The sequence below is a fragment of the Protopterus annectens genome, chromosome 3.part1 (genome assembly GCF_019279795.1).
Source record: "Protopterus annectens isolate FY-2018-M chromosome 3.part1, PAN1.0, whole genome shotgun sequence".
In the NCBI taxonomy this organism is placed as follows: Eukaryota; Metazoa; Chordata; order Ceratodontiformes; family Protopteridae; genus Protopterus; species Protopterus annectens.
In genome coordinates, this window is record NC_056732.1 from 359,207,253 (window position 1) to 359,224,338 (window position 17,086).

General features: G+C 39.5%; 1 protein-coding gene across 1 annotated transcript in view; it reads right to left on the reverse strand.

Annotated features, from left to right (window-relative positions):
- Positions 1-15,687, reverse strand: part of CPVL (carboxypeptidase vitellogenic like) — a 1,169,046-nt gene extending 1,153,359 nt beyond the window's left edge. The window contains exon 1 of the mRNA XM_044066818.1: positions 15,558-15,687. The gene's annotated coding sequence lies outside the window, so the exon portion shown is untranslated. The remainder of the gene's footprint in view (positions 1-15,557) is intronic.
- Between the last annotated feature and the right edge of the window lie 1,399 nt (positions 15,688-17,086).

The following is a 17,086-nucleotide window of genomic DNA, read 5'->3' on the forward strand; positions in this document are numbered from 1 at the left end:
GTTTTACTTTTACGTTAATGATAATCGTTCTAAATTGTGGAAGTTAATATTTTTAATTTTACAACATATTTGTTACATATGGGATTTGATCCCACAACATCTAGATACACTATTAGAATCAACTCCTACAATTAACATGGACTACAGAATGAAGCATGCATGCTTAATTTGCTACTAAATTGCATAGAAGAGCAATACTAGTAATTTGTGTTGCATACACCCCCCTTGCTTCTCTTATGCTCTCTAAACGTTAAGCACAAGCTTCACTGTTCACTGCAATCTCCTCGTCAGCTGCAAAATAATAAAAAAAATGGAGAAAAAAAAGACAAGGGCATTATGCAGGTCAGTTTTGGCCATCTCCAACTTTGTATGTAATTGAAACTATCTTTACCTGTATATTTACACAACTGTGGGATGTCAAGCAGTCCTAAACTCATCCAGCCACTGGTTGAGTTGTGCCTGCTTGCACGTTTTAAGGTCGTTACAATGGTGCCTGCATTGCTCTCCAGTGTGTGGAATGCCTGTTGCACTAGACAGCCTTGGAAAGATTATACCAAGCATCTGATTTCTACCAAGAACCAGTACAGTTTCTACTGCAAAAGTCTACAGCTATGATGTGGAGGTTCTCAACAAAAACATACATAAACAAGAGACCTCAGAGGCAAGAGCACACATGCACATCACAACCCACCGCACCAAGCACTACACATAGTACACTTCCCTGTATTTCACAGCCTCTAAGGCCCAGCCACAAACCCAACATACTACTCATAGGAGACTATGGCGAGACAGACAGAAGTGCCCCTCATCAGGCTAGACAAGGGGAAAGTCACGGCAAGTTGCTTGTCCGGTACTAGAATCTGCTATATCACTCAAGCACCAAAGTCTCTCAACAACAGGTACTGTTGTGACTCTGTCATAGTCTATGTTGGTGTGAATGACTTGAGATGTACCTCTCTGGACTATATGAAGAAAGATAAGATTGAGACTGCTGAATGCGCGTCCCAGGCAGGTATGTCCCTAGCCTTAAGCTGCATCCTACTGTCATTCCAAGGGGATCCAGTACGACAACCTGGGAGGACATGATTGACAGACCACGATGCTTTGCCAGAGATCTGTCTCCCCTGTGCGTCCCAGGCAGGTATGTCCCTAGTCTTAAGCAGCATCCTACTGTCACCCAGAATGATGCCTCAGCACTAACAGAAAATGATTGATTTTAACAACTGGCTTAGTTTCTGGTGTCATTCCAAGGGGATCCAGTACGACAACCTGGGAGGACATGATTGACAGACCACGATACTTTGCCAGAGATCTGTCTCCCCTGGGCTTCAGGCAAAGGCTCTTGCCTCCCCCACGGTGCCTTTTTTAGGCAGTCATGAGGACAAAATTACCAATGTGAAAAATTCTTCTAAATTAAATTTAAAGGTCATGCTGCTAAATGCTAGGAGTCTTAACATGAAACTGCACTCATTGCAAGCATTCCTCACCTTGGAAGATGCTAACATTTGTGCAGTCACTGAAACCTAGTTCAAAGCTGTACAGAGCACCCCAACCTTACCAGGTTACTTGTCCTACCATACTTTCAGACCACAAACAGAGGGCTGCAAAGCCAAAGGAGGTGGAGTTTCAATATTTATCAAAGACATACAGACCTCCAGGCTGCTCAAACAGTGTGATGGACAGGAAACACTCTAGGTGCAGTTAACTATTGACAAAACACCTATTCAAATCATAGCTAGCTACAGACCCCCAACCATAACTCAGGATGCCCACTCCACCTATCTGGACTTACTTGAATCCATCAACATTCAACCCTCTATCCTGATTCTGGGTGACCAACTACCCAACCATAGAGTAGAAGATCTATTCTAGCTCAAACACAAATGTCCAGAGATTCCTTAACTTCGTCAATACCAATGCACTGGATCAGCTGATAGACACCCCCACAAGAGGTGAAAATATCCTTGACATGGTACTAACCAACATAAGTAGCCACTGTAACACCCCCTGCAGTGTCATCCTCCTTGGTAAGATTCAACCATAAAGCAATCACTTTCAAAGTCACCATCTCCCCTGACCCCCCCCCCCCCACCAGGATTGAACAAAAAAACTCTTCCAAAGCCGATAACCTCCTGAGAGCAAGTATAAGCAGCTTCATAGCTACTGTCCCTTCAGTTGAATCAAGTACTAATGTCCACACCTACACCAAAAACTATACGAGTTCCTATATAGCTGCATAGACACAGCAATACATGACTGGACTAAATCATCTTCCTCAACAAACAGTAAACCTGTCTGGTGGACAGCAGCAATAAACATACTCTATAATAAAAGGAAAAAAAATTGCTGTCCAGGACCAAGAAGGAGCAGGTGCCAAGTTGAGAGCAATCTCTCCTTTGTCTGAACAAGCAAATAAGGTCACTAGTGAAATCCTTAAGGTTAACTTCAAGTCCAAATTGGCCATATCGACCAAGGACACTCACAAGGCCTTCTTCGCATAAGTCTGCAATCTCAAAAGTAACTCCCAAATCTACTCTGAACTGGTGGTCAAGGATACTAATTACACAAACGCCATAGATCTAGCCAATCTGCAGGTTCACTGAAAATTTCAACCCACTATCCCCCCTTCAGTAAACCAGGTCATCACCGGCACCTGCCCCCCTCCCCTCATCACCAGGGAGCAGGTTATTAATGCCCTCTCAAAGGCAAAATATACAGCCTCCATGGGACCAAACAACATCCCTGGCTGTGTCCTACATGAACTCAGGCAAGAGCTCTCAGCACCACTAGGCACCCTATTAAACCAAAGCCTGTGCATCAGCTTCATCCCAGCAGAATGGAAGGCGGCCACTGTCATTCTCTCTGCACAAAGGTGAAGTGTTCACCAACCTAGGCAATTATAGATCAATCAGCCTAACTAGCCTGATCTGCAAGGCCATGGAATGCATTATTGTGGACCTTATAAACAAGGACATTGGCAACCTCCAAACACTTGATCCCACACAGTCTGGTTTTGTTAAAGGGAGATTATGCCCGTTAAACTTGGTCGTCTTGTTTGAAACAGTCAGCAAAGCCATGGATGAGGGCAAGACAGTGCACAATGCCTACCTTGACTTAGCCAAAGCATTCAACACTATTCCCCACCTGGGCATAACAGAAACTCTCCCAGCTAGGCATCAACCCATAGGTTACCAGATTGGTACGCTAACTGGCTCAATGACAGAATCCACTCAGTCGAAATAGAGGAAGACACCTCTAGTAGTAGGCCCGCAACAAGTGGCATACCCCAACAATCAGTCTTGGAGCCTCTGTTTGAGGTGCATGCCAAAAATCAGTGGTCTGTGGCTGACCAAGTTTGCATATGACTGCAAGTTGGGCACAGTCATAAATTCCCCTAGTGATATGAACATCCTCCAAGAAGACCTTAACCAAAATAATGACTGCTGCCAAAAGCATTGCCTCAAACTGAATGCCAAGAAATGCATCATTATCCCCTTTGGGGAAAATGGTGTCCCCACTAGTTATCACATTAATAACAATGTACTAAGCATGCAATCATTCGTGAGGGAGTTGGGCACCCACATTAATAGTAACCTGATTTTTGACAACCATGTTGCCTCCGTTGTATGAAAGGTTTTCTACATGGCCCACCTCATAAGTAAGGGTATTACATCCAGGAACAAGGAGGTCATAACATCCCTGTACTCCTCCCTTATCAGACCGTTATGCAGTACAATGGGGTCTAATATCATATCCTCGAAGAGGTGTTTTATTGGCATATAATTAGCAAAGTCACTAAACTGCAAACATTCACATCAGCTATTTCGTTCCCTGGGAAAGAAATTACTTGGCCATCACTCTTTAGTTTGCCATTTTCTCCACTGGTATACTTAGGGGGGGGTGAAGACCCCCCCACTATGTATGAAGTGGTGTGTTTGTGTTTTGAGGGCAAGCGACTTCTTTCTCAGGGAAAGAAATCACCGTAGTGAATGATCGCTGTTTACTGACTTGATTACTTGTCGATGAAGAGGCGTTCGATGGAACTCCTCTTCGAGGATTTCTACAGACCCGTACAATGCCCCCTACCTTGCCAAGCACATGCAGCAGTTGGACAGACAGAGGTTCCTGACCAGGAAAATCCAGGGTCTCAAACACCTATCCTATACAGATAGGCTAAAAGCCCTATCCCTCTATTCAGTCTTGTACAGACTAAACAGAGGTGACCTGTGTCTGGCATACAAGGCCGTCTCAGACTCAGCCTTGATGGAGTTGCTACATATCCATACGTGAAACTCCACTCGCGCAACCCGCCTGCAATGTCTCAACCTGGTCTGTAACATTAACAGAACTTGTTGGCGGGATAGATTTGTGTCCCAACAACTCCCCCATCTGTGGAATAGACTTCCTCTTCATGTCAGAGTACCCCACTAGCCTTCTAAGAGGAACCTGGACGACTGGATGGGAAACAAAAAAATATACCCATGGGATCCCACCTGTGTCCCTGCTGGATAGGAAAAACAGGTGCTGACTTTGTGGAATCATGGGTGAAATTCTTGGCTAGGCTTAAAAGGGCCTCCAGGCCAATAGCCTAGTATCATACTATGAATCTATGATGCTAGACAAGGAATTCAATGAATATTCTGGACTCCTCTACACCCTGTATTTGAGCCCTAAATTGAGCACCTTCCATTATTGCTTCTGCCATGTGAGCACAGATCAAACAGTAACAGTTAAAGTGCTTTCTAGCCAAGTTTGAAATTTCACATTTTATGGCTAGTGCACAAACCCAAACCACCATACCAACCAAAGATCTTAAGCAGAAAGCAACAATGCCAAACAGAGAGGAAGGCAGTTTTTGAAATAGGAAGAATAATGCGACAACTGGCATTAGTTCATGGGTTGTATGTTGCTGCACCTGTTTGAAAACTAACTTTTCAAACATGTACTGAGGGTATAAATTTTATAACCCGACATTTTTTTTGTGGCTATACACCACATAAAAGCAATTTTTTACAATGTGGGATTCAAACCTATGTAAAACAAAATATACATATTCTTCCACATAGAAGCTTTTTTCCTCCTTGCCAGAAAAAAGTGTTTCAGTCATGCTCATTATATAGACACTTTAGAGAGACTGGTTACTCATGTATGTGTGAGTGACCTGACACGGTCCTGGTTTATGCACTCATGTGTATGAGACAATCATTCAAGTATGAATTCCATCCCAGGGCAGAAAAGACACTCAAGTACAGAAACTTAATTGTCACTATACCCTCAGGCATACATACAATTCATATGATATCCACTGCTAAACATACTTATTGTTATGTAAAATTATCTTTAGTTTTAAAACATAGTGGAACAGAATTAATAAAATTTGGAGCATGTTAGATTAGAACCATGGTTTGCCTGTATTGTGAGCATGAACTTGTAACAGTTGCCACAAGGAAGATTGGGCAACAAGTTTATTTTACAAACATTACTGTCCAGAGTGTTCATTGCAACTGAGGATTTGTTTGTCAGGATGCATATTAGTTATATATGTGGTTAACCATGTATGTGTGTAACACGAAAGCTCAGAAAATGTAACTGCATAACCATAATTGTACTGACACCCCCAATTAGACATATATCTGATGTGTGCGCATACCTGCTATATTTATTTTTATGTAAATTATTTTTACATTGTGAATTTGTATATAAATTATAGTAGAATAGCAATAAGAGTTCAAATTTGCTGTATCAGAAACCTGGCTCATCTGTAAAATACACCTGCTGCCACAGGGATAGCTAGGTAGTAGCTGTATATTTTCACACTCACTACAGAGTCTGTTTCCTGACCGCTATGCAGCCCCACTTGGTGTGGTTGCGAGATGGAAAACCACGCATGTTACCATGTAGCTTTTTAGAAATTGACAATGTCTTTTTGTTGCTGGGCCATCACATCATGCTTGCATGGAGAGGAGTGATGCACAAATGAAACAGGCAAAGCTTAACATGCATTATTATTGTAACAAGTGTTTATTAGGTTTCATCAATAAAAAAATAAATGTGGGACTTTAACCATGATCTACATACTATACACTGTGCACTTCAGCATGTTTACCTGGTGTGCCACACACACACACACACACACACACACACACACACACACACACACACACACACACACTACAAAATACATTTTAACAGATTTATACATTTGTTTTTAACTATCATACTAATGAACCCATGAAATACACTAGGGGTGTCTTATGTCTACCACAGAATCAACTTTGCAGCAGGAATGCAAATTATTGTGTATACAAACAAGTCTCAGTTCCTCCACCGTATTAACAAGACAAACATTTGTACACTCAGTTCTTTGTACATATTTTACTTGCATATTTACTGAAATGATTGATCACACAACCATTTGTGAGTACTGCTTGTACCAATACAGCTCTGTCTTCTCTTTGTATTGTTTTCATTCTCATCTTATCTGTGCTGTACTCTCAGACATGCAGTCAGTAGGGCATCTTGTACCACTGTTCTTTAAATGTGCAACAAAATTTACATTACAGAAAAAGACAGTTTTCAGCAAAGGCAGGAGAGTTTGGCCATTAGGTGAACAAAACAGAAAAACATGTGCTTTCATTTTCACTTAAAGTGTAGAAGTAACTGTAGTTAGCTTTTAAGTGCACCCTGGATAACACACCCAATGCAGGTTAGGTAGTCTGAATTGTTGCTGTTTCTTCCTTCTCCCTCCCACTAATCATTCATGGTTGCAAAATATTAGAAACTAACACTGAGGTAGTACCTACACTACGTTTCCACCTGCTTCACAAAGTCAAAAGTTTGGGATTAGCAGTTCTAATGAGTTCACACCTCATTTGCATTTTCACCAGGTTCAAAGGCCTGAATCAATACTATAAAACAGTAATAGTGCAGCTAGGGAACTTGAAGGCGAGGAGACTTACATATTTGGAGAACACAGAAGATTCCTTTTGATTTATCTGCTGAGAAGGCTTCTGATCTTGCTAAGGCGTGACTATTTTTCAAGTACATTCTAGATTAACATTAAAAATAAATGTATATATGAATGAGAAATATCTGTGTGCAGTTCTTATAGTTCACTGTTGGCAAAGGCATTTATTTTCTCAGATGGAAAGCCCTTATTTCTTCACAAGTATTATTGTTAAAACTTGTTATCTTACAGTCTAGTTACTTCAGGGAAATGCAATTTACTATATTAATGACACAAGGGTGTTGTGCTTCTAAGATGGCCCAAAGACACTGCCACGGGAGTGCTAGGCACAGAAAGAGGTGACTGGCAATCATATAAAATTGACTTTTCTGTTGTAAATGTGTACACATTTGGTGAGAATTGTGTTGAAATAATTTACACCAAGTGAATTATGTGGTATTCCTGTTTTGGGGGTGGGGAAGCCAAGTGCCATTTGTGTGTTGCCACAAAAGTTGTGCTTCAAGAGGTTTGCTCTTAAAATTGGGTATTCCTTGTTTTGGAACATACATTGGTTTGTGTGCAAGTGAGATATGGTGCAACCACATAACATTCAATTTTAAGAACTGAAATGTGAGTCTCCAGTGCTTAATGTGTACATGAGCAGGAATTTACTTGCATGGATATTTTTGTGTTTTATTCCTCTCTGATTTATGACACATAGGACTATGGCACCCAAGTGTACAAATCCTCATAAAAACCCTTTCAGTGACTCTGAAAATGATATAGTGCAGGCGTTCAGACGGCACGGCACCTTTCTGCTCGAGAGAGGATGCGGCTGACAGAATGCAGATTTGGAATCAGTCAGTGATGTCAATGCCCTAGTGGGTCACACCAGGATTTATGATCAGGTGCATTTTAGGGCCACTGATATGATTTCATCAGCCTGGAAGAGAGCAGCTGCAGTTGGCCATGAACAACTGGCTGCTGTGGGAGGGGGTGTCCACACCCCGACATAGGCCATGGGGTTGTGGTATTGGGCATACAACTTGCAGACACTCACAAACATGGTTTACCTTGAGTGCCCTACAGACACATGCAACAGTCACATGGGTCCAACATGAGAATTGCAGTTCATTTTGTCTCAGTGACCATTTGGCAATTTGACACTATCAAAATTTATGCCTGCCTGTCTTTCTTACTCACCACCTCTTCTTCAGTCTTGCCCTCCCTCTCCAACACCACCATGTCCAAATGTCTTTTGGATTTAGGGATACACAAGTCTTTTGTCTGTTGCCCAGATATACAGCTGACAGAATGCTTAGTATATAGGCATTTGTAATGCTCTTGAAAATCGTACTGCTTTCTTACAGGTTTTTGTAATGTGTACATCTTTGATGCATGAGGCCTATTAGCTGATTGAAAACACCATCTATTGACATAGGTCAGTGCAGTCATATATTGATGTCACTGCTGTAAAAATCACCCACCTTCTGCTTAGGTACATTAGCAAGTAATAGTATGTGAGGATCTGCCATTCATTTGTGCTTCTAGTCATTTCTTTTTATATTCCATGTTCACTCACCTTGATAGTGCAGCAGTTAAAAGCATTTTAAAACGGGACCGACTGTGTGATGCTAGCAGTACACTGCCATTACATGTATAACTAAAGGTTGTGAGCATTGCCTGGCATCAGTGTTACTGTATGTATGTGCACAGGATAAAAGGTGCACCCATTAGGTAGTGAGCATGTGTGCTACCCGTTGCCTCTTGGCAAGGGCATATTATGCACTGCTACATCTACCCAAACCCAGAGTGGCTGGTGGTTCTCCCTCTGACTCGCCTACCTATGCGGGGCTGCTGTAACCTTGCCAGCTGGTGGTGGGATGTGTGCCCCTTCTGCTTAGTGTTCCTGCTGAAGCTGTTTTCTCATATCATCATCATGAAGGATGGCACAGACAGTGACAATTTCAGTACAAGTAGAGGGATTGTACTACAGGGCTCCCCCGATGTATCTAGACACTGGAACTGTGACTTTGACAGCCCAAAACACATCCATCATACTCCTTGTTTGAGCATTATCAACCACAGCTTGAGTGCATCCCCTGCATCCCCCAGTAAATGGCCTTGTGAGATATCCCCCATAGAAAACCTCTGATACAGTTGAGAGCGGAGACAGATGTGGGAGTCATGCCATTTGGGTTGCCAGCACAAACATTCATGATGATTCCCTTAGCATTACACATGACCTGACAGTTAATAGAGTGGAAGTCCTTTCTTTTATGTAGACCTTTCCCTGTTTCCCAAGTGGTGATTTGATTTCAATGTGCGTGTAATCTATGGCACCCAGGACTACAATAAAGTGTGCTACAGGGTAGAAATCCTGCATAGTTGTAGCTCTGATCTCAGGTGTATGGGGAAAATATATGTAGTCACTGGCATGTTGTAGTAAATACTACTCTAGGATTCTGGATACTGATGCCAACAACCCCAGCAAACCCCCTGTAGGTCTCTGGAAGGTTCCTGTAGCTAATATTTTAAGTGCTACACATACCTTACTCTCCACAGCTATTGGTTTCCCTCGGTTTGCCCTTGCTCTCAAATAGAGGATGACAAAAGTTGCAGAGTTCCTATAGTTTCTCTCTCTCCACCTTGTAGCGCTGTACAATTTCCACCTCATGTAGACCATGAAAAGTTTAAAAGGGGTCTAAACACACTCCTCCTTCTTGGCAGAGGTCTATTAGCAGAAGCAGCATAGACATGGGTCTATTGCAAATACACATGTAGAAGAGCAACAGCAACCCCTAACATTCTTTCCATGTAGTTTCCGTCATTGTATTCCAATAGGTTTTGGAATTTGCAGGCATAACCTGTGCTGAGTGTACACCATTGCTTTATAGCTTGCTAAATAGCTCTTTCAGCTTGGATTAGTTGATTAGCATACAATTCAGGTGCTTATGCATTAATTAGCATGTCACGGAGTTTACCAAGTTTGTACAGCTCTACATGCCATGTAGAGCCACTTACTGAACACAAAACCGTGCACTGCATGTGTGCCTCACACCATGTTGCTCACACAATCTTAGTGCACCATGTAATCTTTATTGAATCCCACCCTTTATGTTTTCCCCCACATAAACTAGAACTAATGCTTTCATTGTATTTTATCCTTAGCTTTCAAAATTAATTGCAAACAAAAGTGTCCGAGTCTGGGTCTTGGCCCCCACTTCAAGACTCACATTTAAGATGTCAGTTGATATGCATTACATAATGAACCGAGAGGAAAACAGGTAAACAGCAAATATGTACACTACTTATTAGATAATGTTAACAGTGTAAATAAATGAAATATCAGAAAGCTTTGTGATACACAGTCCCCAAGATGGAAAGTAATTAACAGACATTCTCTTGACACACAAGAACAGCACTTTGCACTCTACATACCTTTCTATTCGAACTGGTATGCCATTTCTTTAGATCGATGTCATGACTAATGCCAATAAAATGAATAAACACCTTTGCAGTATGCCAATAAAATGAATAAACACCTTTGCAGTACACGAGTCAAGTGGGGTATTTTCTCCTTACCTGAATGGTTCCATAACTGCAAAAGATTAAGCTGGGAAGGTATGCATCATAGAACAAAAATGACACTGGGGAACTCAGGACATGTGTTACAAGCATCTAATCCACTCAGTTTTCTATAGACAAAAAAGGGGCAATTTAATCCAGGTGTACAATGCCATTAAAGACAATTTGTAAGGGGGTTTCTAGGTTTGCAACGAAGTTCCATGAACAAGTCATCAAGACTTTGGATGAATTTTAAGTGGGAGTTGTAAATGACAAATGAATGAGACTGTATGCATATAAAAATTCTCCAAAACGACTATGATAATAAAGGATTTGATTTATGAACATGTTGCGTAGGTCATTTTAGCCATGCCTGATCACCACTATGTATGTATACAAATGCTAAATCTGCAGGAATTAGAGTTGTCATATTTATATAGCGGACCTGTCCAGCAGTAAAAGAATCAGAAGCGGTACAACTCACCACACATTTCTTGCCCATTTCAAATACCCTGTAAGGAAATGTATATTACAGGAGTGATGGCAATCAAGCTGAAATACAGCAAAACAACCTCTCTCCAAAATTTCTAAACTTGAATGCTTTAAATGTTGCAGTCACCCTTCACTCAGACACTTCAGGTTTTAATGCACCAAGATTCTTCCTGTATTGAAATGATGACTTCTTCCTAGCAAGACAGCAATACTTCAAGGGCTTTGTTTTGTTTCTCCTATTTTTAGCAACAGATAGATGATATTGAATCATGACTCTCAATGTTTTAATACAAAAATTCTGGAAAAAGCCAATAATAATTTGGGTGGACAGAGGCCCTAAGTTAGGGTCAGATTTCAAATCTTGCTCAAACTAGAAAGTTCTAGAATAGTGGGTTTTGCTTTAGCCTGCATTTTATCAAGGATATGAAATCTGAAACTCAACGTCTGTCATTTAGTGACTTCAATCATTAAAATTTTATCAGGAAAACACATACTATGAAGTACAAAACCAGAGAGAGGCAAAAATATGGACATTCTGTGCACCTCTGGACAGTTAAGAGGTACGTATTGAGACATTTAACTGTGAGAGTATAACAGGAAGCAGTAAAGAATGTCATATAAGCAGGATCAACCCACAAAATAAATATATATATATATATATATATATATATATATATATATATATATATATATATATATTAGTTTCACTACACCTCCTGCACTCTAGCAACTTTTCTTATGACAACAGAGACTAGACCTAGATAAAGTCAGCATTTTTCTATAAAGAACAGCAGATCACTGCTAGCTAACTGTAATAAACCAAACTTCAGATCAGAGCAAAGCTCCTGTCTCTCCATTCCACTTGAAGTTTAAATGCTGCCAACATCCTCAGAGTTAAACAATGTGGCATGCCTCTTCCATTACTTCCAATTCCCAAGGAACTCAAGATGGGAGTTTACTCATCAGTGAAGTACTCTTACCTTACAAGGAATATGCCCCACTATGTACTGGGATTCACTCTACAAAGGTTTCTAACTAGTAAAGGAACTCCCTCCACCAATCTTGTTTGAACCAGTTAGCACATGTACAACCACTCTTGGCACAAATGGCATATCAGGCCCACTGAACAGATAGCACATAGTGAGAAGCAAGAAATGGAAAATCTTACAAAAAACGAATTCCGAATGAATAAATCTATAGTTTGTTAAACTTTTCTCTGCACAGCAATGATACATGAAGTACTTGGAGCAAAGTGACAGTCAGTTACACTGCCACGGTCACTGGAATTCATTGTGCAATGCCTGCAAGAACAGTGCATTTTTTTCTTTGTAATTACTTTTTTGTTTTATTCCACATATAACCTGACTGGCAGCTATAGTACTGTTATCACCACAACAACCACTCACTTCCCCAGTACCATAACTATAACTCTCAATGAATCCAAGAGAAATCAAAGAGTAAGGGATAAAATCCAGAAATAATCAAGGACATTTAAAATATTAGCCATATTAACTTGAGACCATACCTCTTAATTATCCCCAATTTTCGGAAATGAACCAGATTTTGAAATGTTTGCGCTATCCCTCTCCATCCCTCCTAAAACTGGGGACTGCTGGAGAAAAGGTGGTAAATTAAGGAATAACCAACAATGCTGGTGTAGTATATTGAAGATTTACCCACGGTTGGTGTGGTTTAATCATGAGGGTGAAGCCCAAGTGATTAAGCCAACCATGGGTAAATCTTCAATATACCACAATCACTGAGTCGGTTATCATTATACAAGGGCATTATTTTTACGAAAAAAAATATTTACTTTTCTTAAATGTCTTTGTATAATGCCTCCGTGGTGTCCTTCTACATTTTTCCAATATCCTGGGGCTTTGTCTCATGTAATGCACATGCCAATGGGACTTGTGTTCCAACACGTACGCATACGTACATCAGTGCTGTGCAAAGGAAGCAATGGGGAAAGGAAGATCGCCATTGAGTTTTTTTTTTGTTTTTTTTTTTTTTTACTTCTAACATTTGGGAGAGGCAGGAGTCAGGACAGACAAAATAAAAGGATAATCAGGTAAGTTTTTATAGTTTTGCAGAAAGTGCAAAATTATCCTTTCATTTTTGTCTGCACCGTCTCCCTCATTCATTTGAGGTCTTCAGTTTTATTTTATTAAAAAAAAAAATTAATGGCCAGTCATTAGACTAAAATGACAATAAGTCGTTATAGACTTTTACTTCAGAAAATGTGTATTATACAATCGTTTATTAAGTCCAATTATACAATGACTGGACATTAATATTCAAAAATGAGGACGATGATTGGTCAGCCCAACCAGCGTGCCCATTGTTTAAATCCGAGATTATACCAACAGAAAAAGGTCCAGTTGCCCAGACTTTTTTCCATTAGTATATCTCGTAAATGATTTACTTTTTTTTTTTAATAAAATAACAAAATGGAAGACCTCAAATGAACAAGGGAGATGGTGCAGACAAAAATAAAAGGACAATCAGGTACGTTCTGTAAAACTATAGAAACTTACCAGATTATCCTTTTATTTTGTCTGTCCCAGCTCTCCCAAACATTAAAAGTTTCCCCAGTTTCTTTTTTCGTTTTCAAGGAAAAAAAGTGTGAGAACACAAGTCCCATAGGCATGTGCAGTACATTAGACAAAGGCCCAGGATACCGGAAAAACATGAAGGGCACCAAGGAAGCATTATGCAAAGACATTTAAGAAAAGTATTTTTTTCTTAAATAATGTCATTGTATAATAGCAATATCCGACTTCGCACTCGTGATTATACCACACAAACCGTGGGTAAATCTTCAATATACCACACCGATGTAGTCAGTTATTGCTTAATTAATAAACATTACCTTATTCTGTCAATGTCTCAACTCAACAGTACCAGTATTTTAAAAATGTCCTTGATAATGAATTGGGACACATCCAGAAATTAAGAGCTATGTTTGAGACAGAATAAGAGAATGTGAATTAAAATACATTTTCTGAAGTAAGTCATTGTCATTATTTATTAAATGTAATTAGCCACCTTTTCTCCAAATGTCACCAGTTTTAGAAGGAATTATGAGACAGCATCTAAATGAGTGAAAATCAGCAACATCTGGGAGGCAAGCACAACCCTGTTGCTCACAATCCACACTTGTACCTGTTCCCAGGTTTCACGGTTGCTCCGGTTTTCCTTCAGAATTTTACTCGCTTATGAGTGTTTTTTTTAAACTAGAAGACTGTCACCATTATATTCAGCAGTGAATAATGTCAAGCTTTCACTGAAAATTTCTTATTCAGAAAATTAATACAACTCTTAAATTTTAAGCAGACAATACAGATACGTTTTCAACATTTACCTCATATTACTGTAGTTTCTTTTTTTATTCCTTGCTTAGTTATATTTCTGATATTAAATACAAAATATACAGTTAGCACAAACGTAAAATTAGAAGCCTAATTAAATGACACCACTATATGCTTGTCTGTAATTGTACTTTTTTGTGCAGCTACACTAAACTGTGAATTAATTTGACTCTTTCTACAGCTGAATGGCAAGTTCAAGGCACAAAAAAACCTACATAACTCAAGTGTACCCCATTACGAGGAACATTCCTCATTTGGGGTCTTAGAAAGCTCATGTTCCTCAAAGTTCTGCAATGGAAGGGTCTGAATCACACTCGGAAAGAAATTTTTTTAGCGGATATCCATGGTAAGTATAGCACTGAATCATATTAATTCATTAAAATGCAATTTTAACCATCCTGTGAGCTTCCTAGTTGAAGCTGTAAGCTATTAGTGTATGCTCCACGTTCTGTCCATTTGTTCCACATCATACCTCTCAACCTCTTAGCACAACAAATCTGGACAAAGCCTAACAAAATTGGGGGGGGGGGGGGCAAAGGTCCAAAAATAGGGACACATTTTTAAATATTGCTCTTACAAACTTAGAAGTAGCTAGAATAACAAGATTTGTGTTAGCATGCATTTTCTGAAGGATTTAAAGTCAAACTGAAATGCACGTAATTTTTTTAGTGGCTTTAATCCTTAGATCACCCCACAAAAAAGACAACTGTTGAGGAACAGACCAAAAATACGAGGCAAAAATCTGAACATTCTTTGAAAATCTCTACAGTTGAGAGGTATCCACATTATGAGTGATAATCTTCAATCTCTAAAATCTGCACTGAGCTATGCCTACTCAGTTTAAACAATTTTAAACCAGAGAAGCTTGCAAAACGATAGTGCCTGCAGAAAAATATGCACAAGAAGGAAGAACTGCTTTGTGATTAAATGCAAAAACTTCCGGAAATAATTCAAAAGAGTGCGGCAAATAAATGCATCAAACCTTACATTTCCATTTGCAACACTTCTAGCCAGTAATACTAAAAGCTACGCACGTCTAAAATATTAGATCTTCTCTTTTGAAACAAATACAAGACCATAAGTAGACAAGCAAACCAAACACTGCACTTTTTTTTCGAAAAAGAAGCAAATATTTTATTAACTTAACGGAGCATTTTCTTTTCAAAAAATATTTTTCCTACCCGTTTCTCCGTTAGTAACACGAAACCAATTTCAATGAAAACTAGCTGCTATCAGCACGAAGATAATCGTTTGCACAACCGGCTAATACACCGCACAAAAACTCAAAAGACTTATCTATACTATCAGCTGATTTAAGGTGGAAGTCATAAGACCGAGACACCTGACTTGACGAAGCAAGCCCCGAGTATTGCAGGGCGGAAGTAAGACCACGATGTTTTGTGTCGTGGTATTCAGCCTTGTACTTCAGTATGAGGAACGTTCCTCATTTTGAGTGTTAAAAATTCTGTGTTCCACACTATCCCATATTGAAGAGGTTTGACTTTGACACACAATCTTTTTGGGATTTGTTACATACCTCTCGACTGTACAGATTTTCGCACAATGCCCAGATTTTTGCCTCATGTTTTTGGTCTGTTCCCCCCGTTAAAAATTGTGTTTCTTGACAAATCACTGGGATCATTTAAGGATTACCAATCAATAAATAATGACAATCATTTCAGTTTCAGACTTTATAATAGGGTTGCCACCTTTTCAAATGGCCAAATTGGGACATTTTCGTGACGCACATCAGATTTTACAGGCCGACACATAACCACTGTCAGTACAAAGGATAGAACTTTACTTTTTTGCCTAAATGAAAGCTTATTCTTGTAGCAGTTTAGTTGCTTATTCTGTTTCTTGTAACATTTAGGTATTTTACATACAGAAATAACTATTTTATGCAACTATTACATGAAATATGGGACATAATTATGTCCGGCTACAATCTCAGGACATTTTCCATTTTTAATATTTTTGGTCAGGACACAACTGCCCAAAGAGGGACTGTCCCTCGCAAAGTGGGACAGGTGGTAACCCTACTTTATAACCTTTAGAAAATGTATAGCAATACAAATCCTGTTACTCTTTGTCCAGATTTGTTGCAGTAAGAGGTTGAGGTATGTAAATAACACCAAATCATTAATTCATCAAACAGGCTTCATTTTAAATGATTGTGCTGTGATACTGAGCTGTTAAAGTTATTAGTAAGTGTTCCACATTTTCTCCATTTGTTTCCCCATGATCCACATTTTGAGAGGAAGGTTGAGACCCATGACATTCAGCTTGATGAATGCTAAGGATGAAAATCAGTTTCTAACAGGATTTTATAATTTTGTAGCTAAACACACAAGTATAGATAGAAAAAAAGGTCATCCAAATATACCCATGTACAACCGTATGTCCTTAAGGGGTTAATTTGCATATACCACAGGTTACTTAAATGCAGGATTTTTTCTGTATTACACAATGAAGACTCCAGCTTGTCTGTGTCTTTCTTGGATATTTTTTTTCAAAATTGTTTGATTGTGTCACCTTTTTACCATTTGGTTTGATGTGTGAATAAATATAGAGTCTATGTTAAATCCTCAAAGAGGCCTTCCATTGCACGCCTCTTCATCAACATGTAATCAGCGAAGTTACTAAACCGTGAACGTTCAAAACAGCAACTTCTTTCCCTGGGAAAGAAATCTCTTGCCCTCAAAACACA